Source organism: Pezoporus occidentalis, unplaced genomic scaffold, assembly GCF_034315485.1.
Source record: "Pezoporus occidentalis ecotype Australia unplaced genomic scaffold, CSIRO_AGI_Poc_V1 ctg101, whole genome shotgun sequence".
Classification (NCBI taxonomy): domain Eukaryota; kingdom Metazoa; phylum Chordata; class Aves; order Psittaciformes; family Psittacidae; genus Pezoporus; species Pezoporus occidentalis.
Genome location: NW_026912791.1, coordinates 1,502,012 through 1,515,489, shown reverse-complemented (window position 1 = coordinate 1,515,489; position 13,478 = coordinate 1,502,012). Strand labels below are relative to the sequence as shown.

The 13,478-nt window shown below is 40.2% G+C and overlaps 1 protein-coding gene across 7 annotated transcripts in view; it reads right to left on the bottom strand.

The window, feature by feature from the left end:
• The window catches only part of ZMIZ1 (zinc finger MIZ-type containing 1), a 345,736-nt gene that overhangs the window by 213,782 nt on the left and 118,476 nt on the right, over nucleotides 1-13,478 (bottom strand). For all 7 annotated transcript variants that reach the window (XM_062613387.1, XM_062613382.1, XM_062613421.1 and 4 more), the window contains exon 3: nucleotides 10,170-10,252. The gene's annotated coding sequence lies outside the window, so the exon portion shown is untranslated. The remainder of the gene's footprint in view (nucleotides 1-10,169; nucleotides 10,253-13,478) is intronic.

The window sequence follows — 13,478 nt, the reverse complement described above, 5'->3', positions numbered from 1 at the left end:
ATTCTTCCAGTCGAGAAAGGCTAAATTATCTAAATCTTGGTGCAAAACAGTGTTGCAGCTTCAGCAAATACATTGAAAAGGCAGTACAAGTGGCACTTTAACATTAAGTGCTGGGCCGCTGTTTATTTCTAGTGTGTATAGACTACAGTAAACCTGCTATACAGTATGTGTTTGATAAACAAGGATCAATCCCATACTGAACTTCACGGTACTGCTTGCTGCTGTGTCCTGATAACAAGCGCATGTCCCTTACTTAGGAAAGGGAGACCCAGAAGATTTCCAATGTGACTTTGTTTAACAATACAGCTGGAATAAAGCTCTCTCCACAATTTCGTAGTTTTATGGGTTCATACATACTTCCTGAAGAGCAAACCTACTACTTGTGCCACATTAGAAGGAAAAATGTGATTTAAATCAATTTTTACCTACAAGCTTCTGGAAAGCTAGTATAAATATGTACATTTCTTGTACTTGCATATGTAATCAATACTTTACATTTTCTACTTTCAATTTAAAATGACCATTCCCTAATGAGAAGTTGAGGCTATTTTTTGAAAGACCACCTGTAAAAATAGCTTCCAGGATCCTCAATGCTCTTTTCGAGCACCAGTATGTGGCAGCCAAACACACCTCTTGCCTCTGAGACTTTTCTAAGAATTTCCTATCGCATAGAGTGTAGCAAGAAGAAAACATGAATTACCATAAAGGAACCTGGCCTGTATTCTAGGCTAGAGGAAAACAAACTCTTCAAACAAGCAAACTACTGTTGGGTTTCCCTCTCAACTACTTTGAGCACAGAAAGGGCACTGACTATGTCCTACTCACATGATGGGCACTCTGTTCATTGAAAACTTTACCAACCCCTGACCAACCTGCAGGTGACCACTGCCAGTCTGACCACTGGAGGTTAAACATCACTTCAACTTCACTTGCCTTAGCTTATCCTATTATTATGACTGTTTTTTTTTTTTTTCAAAGTGTTCACATCACCCCAAAAGATGTAGTTAAGACTCAGTGAAGGAAAGATGAGGGAAGACACACGTGGTGAAATTTACTGCCTATCAACCAGCTAGGCTACTTCTGTGATGATTATCTGCTTCTTGCAGAAACAATGATCCAGAACTACTATTTACATGTTTAAACTAACCCAGATCAGTTTGTCTCTAACGGCACATGGAATAATCACGTGAATTATCTAGCTAGCAGATCTGAACAGCAGTGACTTCTGCCAGAGGCAGCAATAAGCTGCTGAGAACACATGCTTTTCACAGTCTAATCTCTCTCTCTAAATTCAACCAGAGCTGTCTGAATGATGAGCACATTTGAAAAGAGGTTTCAAAATCGTTATGATGGGCCACACACATGAATTTAGAAGGAGTTTCTAAGGCACAAAGGAGAGGTGTCCATCTCCCTTGGTACATTCAGTTGCAGGAGTGCCCCTCCCTCTTCAGAAGTTAATGTTGGGGATCTGCTCTGGAAAGCACTCATCTTGGGGGCTAAGCATTTTCCGTTATTATCGAACCCTGCTTACACCTGCCACAAAAGCCAAATATTTGGGTTTATGCACATATATCAATTGCTCTGATTCATACAAGAAAAAGCAAACAAAACAAAACAAAACTCACAAACCAACCCTCAGGTGCTTCTTCCACCTACATCATCAGCCATTTGAGCCACCTACATCTGTCTATTACTCCCCTTTCCCTTGGTTATGCTCTCAGCGTTTACTGACAGTGCAAGCAGAGCACTGGTGATACAGGGGCTGAGACGGAACACTGGTGAGTTAGGTGTAATCTGTTTTTTAAAAACCCCTAATCTATGCATTTGGAGAGGCAAAGAAACAGAGATTATACGATTCACCCTTGACATTCTGCCAGATAACTTCAAATGCCCCCTAATGACCTGAATGTAATACCATGGTGTTACAGTGTCATTTAAATACTGCAGGGTTCTTCCACTGGCAGTGCAGTCTGCAGACTTAATATGTGATGTATGGGATTATACTGCTACTAAAATATTACTTAGTGCTGCTGAAATTTCGAATTAATTCTGGGAGCTAAATCATTATTCAGCTCTGTCTTTGCAGAGATACATTACCCTGGTTGCTTTAATAACAATGATTTTAGAACTAAAAGGTTGGTACTGTCTCTTTGAGGCTTGCTCAAATGGAGAAGTGGTCTCTAAAGTGTCAAGCAGATTAACACAGCAATGCATGGATGTTTGTTACCAAGAAAATAGTTTGATAAAAATGGGCTCAAATATTAAGAGAGCTCATAGCGATGTGGCTGATGAATCATTCTTGTATGTCACAATAAAAGAAGAGAGCAGTCTAGTTTGCTCTCTACTTATATACATACACACTCGTGTTCCCGTCCATCGCCACCCTCCTCAACAGACAGAAGATTTCTTTATATTTGAGGGGACAGATTCTTGCTGAAGTAAATAACACAACTGTTGGTAACTGATGAAACCAATCTATGCCAGCTAAGGGTGTGGCTTTTAAGTCATTCTGAGCTCTAGCTTTCCAAACCTAAATAAACAAAATTCAGCTTTTTACAGCTTCCTCATATATAACTCCTGTTACTAAGAGTATTTTGTGCCTTTTACTACAGCACTTCTACACTAAAATGGACAGATCCTTGACACTATATTATAACCAATGTACAAAGTAATTTGCTAACATGCGATGCAAGGGAAGACAAAAGAGGATGGGCTAATCATAAAGGCAAACTTCTCCCCTCTCAAATTTTGCCCATTTTTTAATGTGTTTGGATTAGTTTGGGTTTCCCAATTAAAATACCAGGCTGTTCACTTCTACAATAAAGTTTCTTATGTCTGGGAAACATTCCCAAGTTATATTGTAAAAAAAATAACAAGAACAGTGGTAAATGAGGAACAAGATGGGGCCGAAAACAACCTGTGGTCGTGAGTCTACATTTAGAATAATCAGTTCTTCTCCTTATGAAAACTGTTACCTACTTCCTCATTCATTAATATTATCCTTGTTTACTCATGCAGCCAGGCCAAAGATTTTCCCCTCCCTCCAAATATAATTTCCTGCTATTGACAGACATGTTCAAGTGGTAGATGTGTGTATGTCTGCATGGCATACTGCAGGCCTAGGCGAGCCTTCTTGGCCATCATCCAAGCCAGCTGTAAATGAGCCAGCTCCAAACTGGAAGCTGTGTAAGCGCAATTAGCACAGCAGTAAGCCTGATCTAACATATCCTGCCAAGAGACGGAGCTTATTAGCTCAAGCTCAGCACAATGCTAACGATGGATATGGGGTTTCTGCTGGCTCATATTCACACAGAATGTGGCCAGCTGAAGACGAGCAGACCAAGCTCATGTCTGCCCACAAGATTATATAGGTGTAGGTCCATGCTCTCCTCAGGTATACTCCTCTACTACAAGAACAACTTGTTTCCCTCTACATGAACTCCTAGAACGCTCTGACTGCAAACCAACAGGATCTGACTGAGTGCTGCAAGGAGATGGAAGGAATGGAGGTCTTCAGGTGGGAATTTCAGAGGAAGCATGAGAAAAAAGGTACCAGGTAGGAGAAAGGTACCAGAAATGCCAAAGATGTGAGAGAAGGGCAGAGTAAAGTACTGCAAGAGTCTACAAACTGATAAAGAGCACTCCACCTCTAGTTTCCCAGCTTCTGTTAGGTCCAGGTCAATAAAGACAAAAAAAAAAACCAACCCAAACCTTCATTATCATACAGTAGATGTTAAATGGCCATAAATTGGTTAATATGAAATAGTAAATGTTAAATCTCTGCATGGCCAGACATCTGTCCCACCAACTAAGGAAGAACGCACTCCACTTAGTGGACATTTGAACAGTCCAGAGGAGGAACATGCTCAGAGAAGGAAATCTATTATCAAACTAGGACCTCAAAAAAATAGCACTCCTCTGATACCATAGTTAATATTAAAGGAGCAGTGATAATCTGGTGGTTGGCAATAGTTTAATAGTTAAATGGTGTAGGAGAAACTTATGGATACAGAGCAAAACCAGACAAAAAATCAAATGGTAGCAATGGAAATCACTGGAGGGCGTAGAGAAGCGTGTGGTAAGAACACCACCTGTAAAGACTAGGAATGGTTAAATTTAAAAGGATAGTAATAAAATGGTCATTACTAAACTATGTTAAACAGAAACTGGCCTGCAGAAATTAGTGAGCTTCTGCCCACCCAGTAAGAGAACACATGAGCAAGAGGAAATGCCAGTAAAGTGCCTTGTTCAAAGGCAACAAAAGGAAACACCTTCTTATTCAACATACAATTATTTTGTCGAGTTCTCTGCCACTAGAGTGTTGCTGTGGCAAACACTTGGTATCATGGTGTTCATGCCTGTTTTCTTCTTCCTTCCACTCTGTTTGTAAAGCAACATTTTTAGTTTTCAGTTGTTTGAGCTTTCTGCTGTATGGAACAGGTACAAGCAAGTGAGAGAAGGGACCTCACGTGGCATTGCAGACATACTTCTCGTGTTCACATTCTGCAGCTCAATTAGGTGTATTTTCACTTATGAGATTTAAGATTACATTGTGTATATGGAGGTTTTCCATGATTTGTTAGCTCAAAATCTTTTATAAAGACTTAGTTTGACCTGTGGTGCAGAGCGTAAATTCTCAGCAAAGTTCCACTAGCATAAATACCTGGCCCTGACTGTCAGCTCAGGCCATACACCTGCTGGCATTTCACAGAGTACTTCCTGTGTTCTGGTAGCACAGATCTCAGTAATACATATCTTTATGATTCAAGGCAGCATCTGAACCACTGACAGGTGCTTCAAAAGAGTTTTTTTCTTCCCTTTTCCCTGTCCTTTCATAAACTTCTAAAAACATGAACAAATCAAACTGGATTAATCATACCATGTTAAGTGATGGACTTAGCCACAGACAAAAGAAAAACTGAGAGCTGAAATTACACTTTCATTGTTCTTTTGTCTTGAGAAAGAAATAAATTTCTTTCTCTTTTCCCACTTCAAGCCTGAAAAAGAAAGCTATGCTATCAGAAATATCAAAGCCTCACAAAAGGTGTGAAAAAACAGTTCTACCTTGCATTTTCTAACCTTAGTAAGATTAAATAGAGGAATTTAGTTAAATGCTGTTCAATATGAAACATATTTAAAAAATCTGCAACAGCATTATTATTGCAGGTTAAGTTAACCTTATTTAAAATGTGTCTCTCATTTAAAAATGCATATATAAGTCAATTGTTAACAGACTGTTCTGAAACAGGATCTCAACTTACACACATGTATCCAATATATCTAGAATATGTCTAATATATGCAATATACATATGTGTAAGCTGTACAAGTTGAATTATGCATTCAACCCCTTTCATTACATATGCTTTCAGTGAAAAGATACAAATTCTTGACTTGTAAAGCAGCTGATCTAAAATACCCTAGAAGAACACATTTCTAATAGTTGGAAAAATACCACTGAGGCAATAAACAAGATTAAGAGGAAATGGGAGGATAGAGAGGTAAAATATTTGCCAGTTAGCTACAAATACTTTGTAGCTAATAATATAAATATTCAATGAATGTATTATTTCTTTTGGAAATACTTCCTTGCACAGAGGAATGCAAGCTAGCATCCTTTACAAGGCTGTAGGAATCTTGCCCCTATCACCATAAAATAGGTTTAGTACCGGATACAGCAATCTCCCATGCCATCACATGATAAACAGAATACTGGAATACTGATTCTATTTGGTCTCCCTTCAAAGCAATACTTTCTTATAAAAAAATAAATAAAATAAAAAAATCAGAAGCCATCAGCCAAAGGAAGTACCTTAGACTAAAAGGCCTGTCTATGCTCAAGATGTGTACATTGCTTTTTCTTTAGACAAAATAAAACCAGGATAAACTGCAATGTGTCTGCAGAAGGCTCTTCTATTTTTAACCAGTACTGTCCTGCCAGTATCAATTCATCCAGATAGAGAATCCTTCATTAAAAATATAATTTATTTTGGTTGCTTTTCACTATGCTGAAGTGACATCTTTCCCAACCACTGTCAAAGGCAATTAAGAACAGAGCTTTTGAGAACAAGTTTCAACCATGATTCCCAATGGCCTGCCTCAACAAAGTTTCCTTATAAAGGCTTGGGAAATCTTAGATGGCAAGGGGCAAAATGAAATGGCATGGAAAGTATTATTCAGATATAGATATTATTATTATAAAATTATAAAAAGTCTTTGTACATTCTCATAAAGGCACAGAAGCTACAAGCCAGTGAGATATACTAAGGAACAAGATTAAAACACTAGAACATCTCCAAAAAAAGGGACATTCTTGTACATTATTTCTGCTGCCTAAAGAACTTAAGGCGCTACAGCTTTTTACTAAAAGCACAGCACTGAAGACAACGCACATAAGAAATTACCAATACCTTACTCAGATTTCTTGGGTAATTCTCCACATTTCTATACCTTCACTTGGAAAAAAAGCCACATATACAAGCAGATACTGTGTAACTTAAACTAGAAGTCTGTCTTTGAATCATGGCTTGCTTTTACAAAAGGTAATTTACAAATACCAGAGCATTTATAGTTAAGATGATTATGGAAATGTTCTTCCCTACATGTAGCAGTCCAACAGCTTCAGGACATGCTCTAGTTACAGACCTGTAGGCACCACCATTCTAGACTAGCCCAATCCAGATGACTTTGACCAGTTATTGCAGTTTGTATTTTATGCCACAGGATCCAGTAGTTTTCTACCAATAACCACCAAGGTAAACAGGGGGGAAAAAAGGACTCTCCATTCCCACATAGTCACCATTCCCCAATACTGACATAACAAGGGGCAGTGCACTCAGGAAACAGCGGTAACATTACCGGCTCAGCTGTCTACCTTTAGACTCAAAGCATGCCCCAAGTCAGCTTTACAGATTCGAAATTGCAGAAATGCAATTGCTGTAACCCATCTGTCTACCCCTACAGCATGGGAGCAGTTCCAAAATTATCACTACGACCACCTCAAACAGATCTTCTCATTTTCTTTTAGACAGGAAGCTGCCCCTATTTTCTTCCATCTAGTTCTGTTAACAAAGCTGTTTTTGGGAGGGACAATTCCCTTTCCTCAAACATTCAGCTTTTTTTCCTGCTGTGTCTTTGCCCCACTCTTCCTACGCCAACACTCTTCCAAGGAAAGGGAGAATCTACTGCTTCACAGCTTAAAGGAACACTCTAAGCAAAACCATGCTGCCTTTTAGTAATTTTTGATGCAGTTAATAATCTGACTCAGCAACAAGCCCACCTGGATGTGGTCATAAACCTCCCACTGACTGTGCCCTGAGCAGCCTCATGGAACACACAGCCGCATCGCTAGGGTGATTTTTTGCAGTAACAAAGCTGGCTCTGGCTGCTTGTTACCCTTTGCACTGTCCTCTCCCTACCCCTCCTGGTTGCCTTAGGATAACTTAATGGTACTGTGTAGCAAACGGAGTTGGTTAAGTTAAAAATAGTCCGTTGATCCTCCCCCTCCCTCCCCATTTTTGCCAGGTTATTTTTAAAACGTATCAGTTCTCTGCCCTTGTTCAACAAGCAGCTGAGTTCGGCTGGAAGGGGAAGGGATGATGAGGAGAAGGTGCACCTCTACCAGCCCAGGGGTGAAAGAAAGAGTGCAGGGTCTCCTGCAGCCCACTTTGCAAACACCAGCTCAAACCAGGATTGTGAGGATCTTTGTGTTAGTCTGTAATGTCAAGGATATGTTATGTCTTGGCAGCAGTCTCCAAAGGAGCATGTGCCACTCCTACAGTTAGAAAGAAAAGGTTTGCATAATCTTAACCCTCATACACCAGCAGCCAGAACTAATTCTCTGCTTTTCTCATTTGACCTGGGGATTCTATGCTGCTGCAGCAGGACTTAGAAAATGGCTCTTCACTGTAACCTTTTCTGAGTGCTCATCTTCTGTTTGCATTACTCTAGCTTGCAAGATGACAGCTATCAAGTCAGATTACTGAATGCCACTCACAGCGATACATTTCAAAAGTAAATCAGTAACACCATCTAAATAGTGGTGTTAGGCTTAATATGTAGGTTGGCAGGTATTACATTAAGTAAGAAATAATTCTAGACAAATTCAGCAATTAAAAGTAGTGTCAAAAAGCTTTTAACTTTTTTCTTGGAAAAAACAGATGAATTCTTAAAATTCATTGGACTGATCAGATAAAAACTCTTCTGGATTCCTAAAGAAACTTCACACCTAAAGTGTAATTAATGTAGGCTGCCAAAAAAAGAAGGAAAAGGAGGAGAGGGGGAATATAATAATTAAAAAATAAATCCTCCTCACCCTCCTGTTCTTTCTGTGTGTTTATTAAGCCTCCGGAAATACCATGGCAAACATTCCAGCTCTACAGCAGCGAGGTCACATGATCCGAAGGCACAGCAAGGAACTTCTTTCCCAAGTTCCTTCACAAAACAGTGATTTTCTTATTTTTTTTTTAATACACATCAGGATCCAAGTCCAGGGAAATCTCCAGGAAATTTTCAGGAATACAGTTTTGAAACAGGGTGGGGTTTGGGGTGTTGTTTTTTTTTTTTTAATTTATTTGCTGTATTTCTGTGCCTGCACACACTATTTTTTATAATTAAAGACCAAAGTCTTAGACCTACATTCAGGAAGCATAAAATAAAGCATACTCTTTAAGGCACCAGTAAAAAGTATTTGTCCTCTAAATCTCCTATTACAGTTACAATCAGTATTTCTTAATATAACAAGATCTTTTCCTGGCAAAAATCACAGCTGTTAAAACCTCTCCTCCTCCTAGTCTTTCAGTATGATTTTAGTTAGAACTGTTAATGAAAGGATTTATGCACATGAACTTTACTAAACATTATGAAAAAGTACTCAGAATGTGAACTTGAATAACAACCTTCCAGTTTTTACATGTGTAAGTACTTAGAAGTAATAATTTTAAATGTAGGAGTATGGATGAATCATAACATAATAGTTGAGTATCAGTTGAAATTTCTGTTTTGTCTTGAAACAAAATAGAAGCAAGCATCACTGTACAAAAAGAAAAACAGTCCTGCAGTGCAAAAGCACAGCCAATGGCAGGCACACACCACTAACTTGCTTTTGTAGCCATGTCAAAAATGCTTCTAATTATCAGAGGTAAAAGAGGGATGGCATTTCTGCTGGAAGCAAGTTTTACACTTCAGTCTTTCCTCTACCCCCTCTTTCAGCCTATAAATATTAGTCTTACACATTTTTCTCCCATACAGCTCACGAAAAGGTTGAGTTTTTCAAGGCTGAGAGCAGACAGAAATGTTCATCAAGAAATGCCTTCAGGTCAACTATCTGTAGCTCATCAAAGTGCAGCACTGAAAATATGGATGAGGGGGAGAGAGGATCATATGAGCAGGGTAGATCAGATCATTAACTTTTTTCCTTTCGGAAATGGGTTATCATCCATGCACTCTGGTGGTGATGGTCACAAGGTACTGACTCCTCCTACCCTAATTTCAGTTGCATTCAGAACAGCTACAAATGCATGAAAGTGTCTTGAATGCTATTTCCCAGTATAAGGAAATGTTGCAGGGATGTGACAAGGAGTGAGAGTGGAGATGACCCACATAACAGTGTAAGGAAAGGCAGCTGGTCCACAAGAAAACTAATACGTGGACCAAATTCTTGAGAAGCTCTGAACTGCACTGGAAATAAGGCAAAGATGATATTACCTCTTGGTGGGGGGACAACAGAAACCCTGGAGTGCCGACTGTGTTTTATTTCTGTACAACAGCTGGACATGAGCTATTGAACACATTATTGAAACTACTGCTCATTTCTGCTCAGGGATTTCTACTTTGTTTATTATAAATACACATTTATTGGCAGCAAGTAGAACATATTACTCCCCCGTTTTATAGCTCGAATGGCTCATGCAAAGAGTAATCTGTTTGTATTCTGTATCAGGATCAATAATGTACCAGGGATAGCCCAAGGAATGTTTATGCTGAGGGCTTGGCTTGCAGCGTTTTGTTGTTGCAATCAATTGAGCAAACAGGACTGCTTCTTAAAACAACAAATAAACTTTGATAGCGACCAGATCAGCCCTTAATGCACAAAACAGGATGCAGTGTCTAGAAAAAGAGTGAAAGCTCACAAGTTTGTTTACTGCCTCATGGTGCATAAAGCTTTCCTACCTGAATTTTTTCCACTGGTCTTTCTTCCTCTCAGTAGCCGGGGACTGTTTCCTTAACGCCCTCACATAACAAGTTCCATTTACCTGCAAAAAAAATACAGACACATCATGCTTCCCTTCTCCTGCATAGCATGGTAACATTCGAAGCAGCTCACTGAACAGACCTGAAATGAATGAAGAGCATTTAGGAATACCAGGACCAAGCCTGAAGGACCAGATCTTAGGCTGGGTCGAGGTTCCAGCTCAGCTCTACCACCCCCAAGCTTTTAAGACTCACTCCAGCAGTTTAAGTCTTACAGGTTTTTTTTTCCTGTAACAATGAGACAAGGAAAAGATAACAAGAATTCTGCTGAGGTTTATATCAAAATTTCCTGAGCCAAATGGTAATATTTCTTTACAGTTAAAGGTCATGCTGAAGTCTCTTTTATTCTCTTTATAAATGATAAATCACTGACTGTTGTGAGCCAAGTGCCATTAAAAAAAATACCCCAACCCCGAACTCTGCTCAGGGGAATATGCCAAAACACCTCAAAACCCACCATGCTGTCTGCAGCAAAACAAGACAAGTTTATGGATTACGTTGGCACAGCAGTATGACTTCTAGGAAATGCTTTTTAATTATAAAGAAAGACTGCGAAGGGAGACAGAGAAATGTTTACAAGCAGTATGTATCTTGTTACATGCTGTTTCAGCAGGCAGACAAGGTGTCCTTACAGCCTTACTACTAGGCTCCAAACCTCAGCAAATATTGAAGAAAGCAACATGATGGCTACATTTTCCTTCTTTTTTGACTAACTACCAAATAACTTTCATGCAAAAGAGTTTTCAATTAAACATGAAAAAGCAAGTATTACAGAAAAAGAATAAGGCACACAATCCACAGCCAGTCCAGGCTCCTCCCCAAGGACCAGATTTGGGAGCAGACACTTCTATCACAATTCATATGATGTAAAAGTCAGAGGAGACGTAAATGCGGAAGAAAAAACTCAAATTATTACAAATAACTTGTTAGCTGCATTCAGTATCTGTTCTGCAGTCATATTTATTCTGTTCACTGATATTCACAAAGAATAAAAACATGTCTGAGAACTATAGGTTAGAAGCAGTCATCCCACCCCAACACTTATGGTGCCACCAAGGGACTGTCTGCTTCAGACTGTTTGCTGGTTTTCTTGCCTCACAACAAAGGGCAATTTTAGAGAAGTTACGTATTGACAGGCACCCTGGGTGAGTGACTGGCTTTTAAGGCCTCATTGAACTGTGAATGTTTTCCCCTGGAACATATTTATTCTCATCCTGAAGTTTTCCCCAGTGCTTTTGTACTGCTTATACAAGCCAGGAAAAACATGTTAATTGATTCAGATTTAGTATGTGTTAACATGACTTTCTCAGCTAATGCAGACGGGGTCTTTCATGAAGTCGGAATTAGTTATTTATCCAACTTGCAAGTTTGATCCTCCAAAGGATAAACTTTTGTTCCGTCTGCCCCAGGAGCTGGGTACCAGTCCAGGTGCAACAGGATGAGGTATTGGCAAATTGGGCTGTAGCATTTCTTTGGCAGCTTCAACTTCACCTCTCACTTCTCTCTCCTGGATGCTTGTGTAAGTTGTCCAACCCCGCATTTCTGCAGCTGCATGGTTAGCTGGATTGGGGGAACTAATTTCTCATAAACAGCTGTGCCAACACAACACAGGGAGCAGGCATAGGTCAGAAGTGATCAGCCGCAATGGCAGAGGGTAGGAACAGAGGCTGTTTAAACCAGCTTAAACTGCACTACTGCAATACACAGAGCCAACATTTTGCTCCCCTCCTCTACACTTCAGTTCTGCCCGTCTGTAAAACTGGCACCACAATTCCCATTTTGTTTCATAAAGCACTTCTCAAAAGCGCTATCCTACTAACATGTCTGTGCACTTACATCACAGACCACTTTTTGTAAATCAGGTTCAAGCTGATTCTAAGGACATCTGTCTCTACCAGCATCTGCTCCCTAGTTTCACCATGCAACCTTGCCCACGGGCTGTACCACCTGCCCCACCACTGCCCCTGTCTGTTCCTGGCCCTCACAGCAGCCCCAGCTCTGCCAGCACACCGAACAGGAACCAGTTTCTGATGATAAAATCAGCATTTTATTAAAGCATGATCTGTTATCTCATCCTGTTTCTAGGGAGATCCCCAAAACAGTCTCACTGTACAGTCTGGGGTAGCAGGCTACACCTGAAAATGAGAACAGATGAGGGGGAAAAGGACAACTGAAGAGACCTTAAGCCTAGCATCAGTCACCCTTCTCCAGGTGTGAAACCATGGCCTCACTGTGACACAACACGGTGCCGCGCAACCTCCACCCTTTTCACATTCATACCCAGCTCACGTCCCATGACGCAGCTGCACAAGCAGGCACTGGAACGCAACAAATCTCCACAAATACCCACCGGTGCCCAGTAAGGGAGCTGCCAGGTGTGAACAGGAAAGAGCATGGAGGGAAACGGGCAGCACTCAGCCAGAGATTATTTCCTGTGCTTCCAGATCCAGCAGAGGGAGCACAAAAACACAGGGTTTTGGCAAATGCTTTTTTGGCTATGAACTGCTCGATGCTTGGGATTCCAGGCATTTTGTATGAGATTATTTCTATAGCAATGCATATGTGGTGCATTACAACCACATAACAGACAGAACCCTTGCTCTGAGTAGATTACACCATAAAAATCAATATGGTGAAGGAGAGGACCAATACAAGCAGGGAAGGCTGCAGAAGGTGAGAGGAGGAAGGAGAGCAAACACAAGAAGGGCTGCCAACTCTGGTGATTTGATCATGACTCCTGCAATACTAGGCCTTCTTCCTAAAGCCAGCTCTCCAGAGTCTCATCATCACATACAAATTTCAGCTTTCATATTTTTGCTTGCTTGCTTTTTTTAAAGGCTGTATCTCTAAGTTTCCAGAGTTCAAAAGCAAAGCTGTAAAGGTGGCTTATGTAAACCCCAAAGACTCAAAAACTGGCAAAGAAGTACAAGAATCCCCAAAATTTGTTATCTGCATGTTGTGGGCAAAACAACCTAAACTGAGGGAGCTTTACTTAATTTTACTTTATTTATTGCCAATTAACACATTTTAATTACTGTTTGGGGAATTGTGTGGAAAAAAAGGAAACTAAGCATTTCAACAAACATTGAGGGAATTTTTCCTCTGCCTTCCCAAGGCTCAACTTCAGCCAAACACCTTTCCTCCTGACCCCTTTCCTAATCTAATTTCCCTTGTTTCTGCCATGCCTTGCACTCAGTCCAGTCCAACTGCTTTGGTGAGGCAACAGGC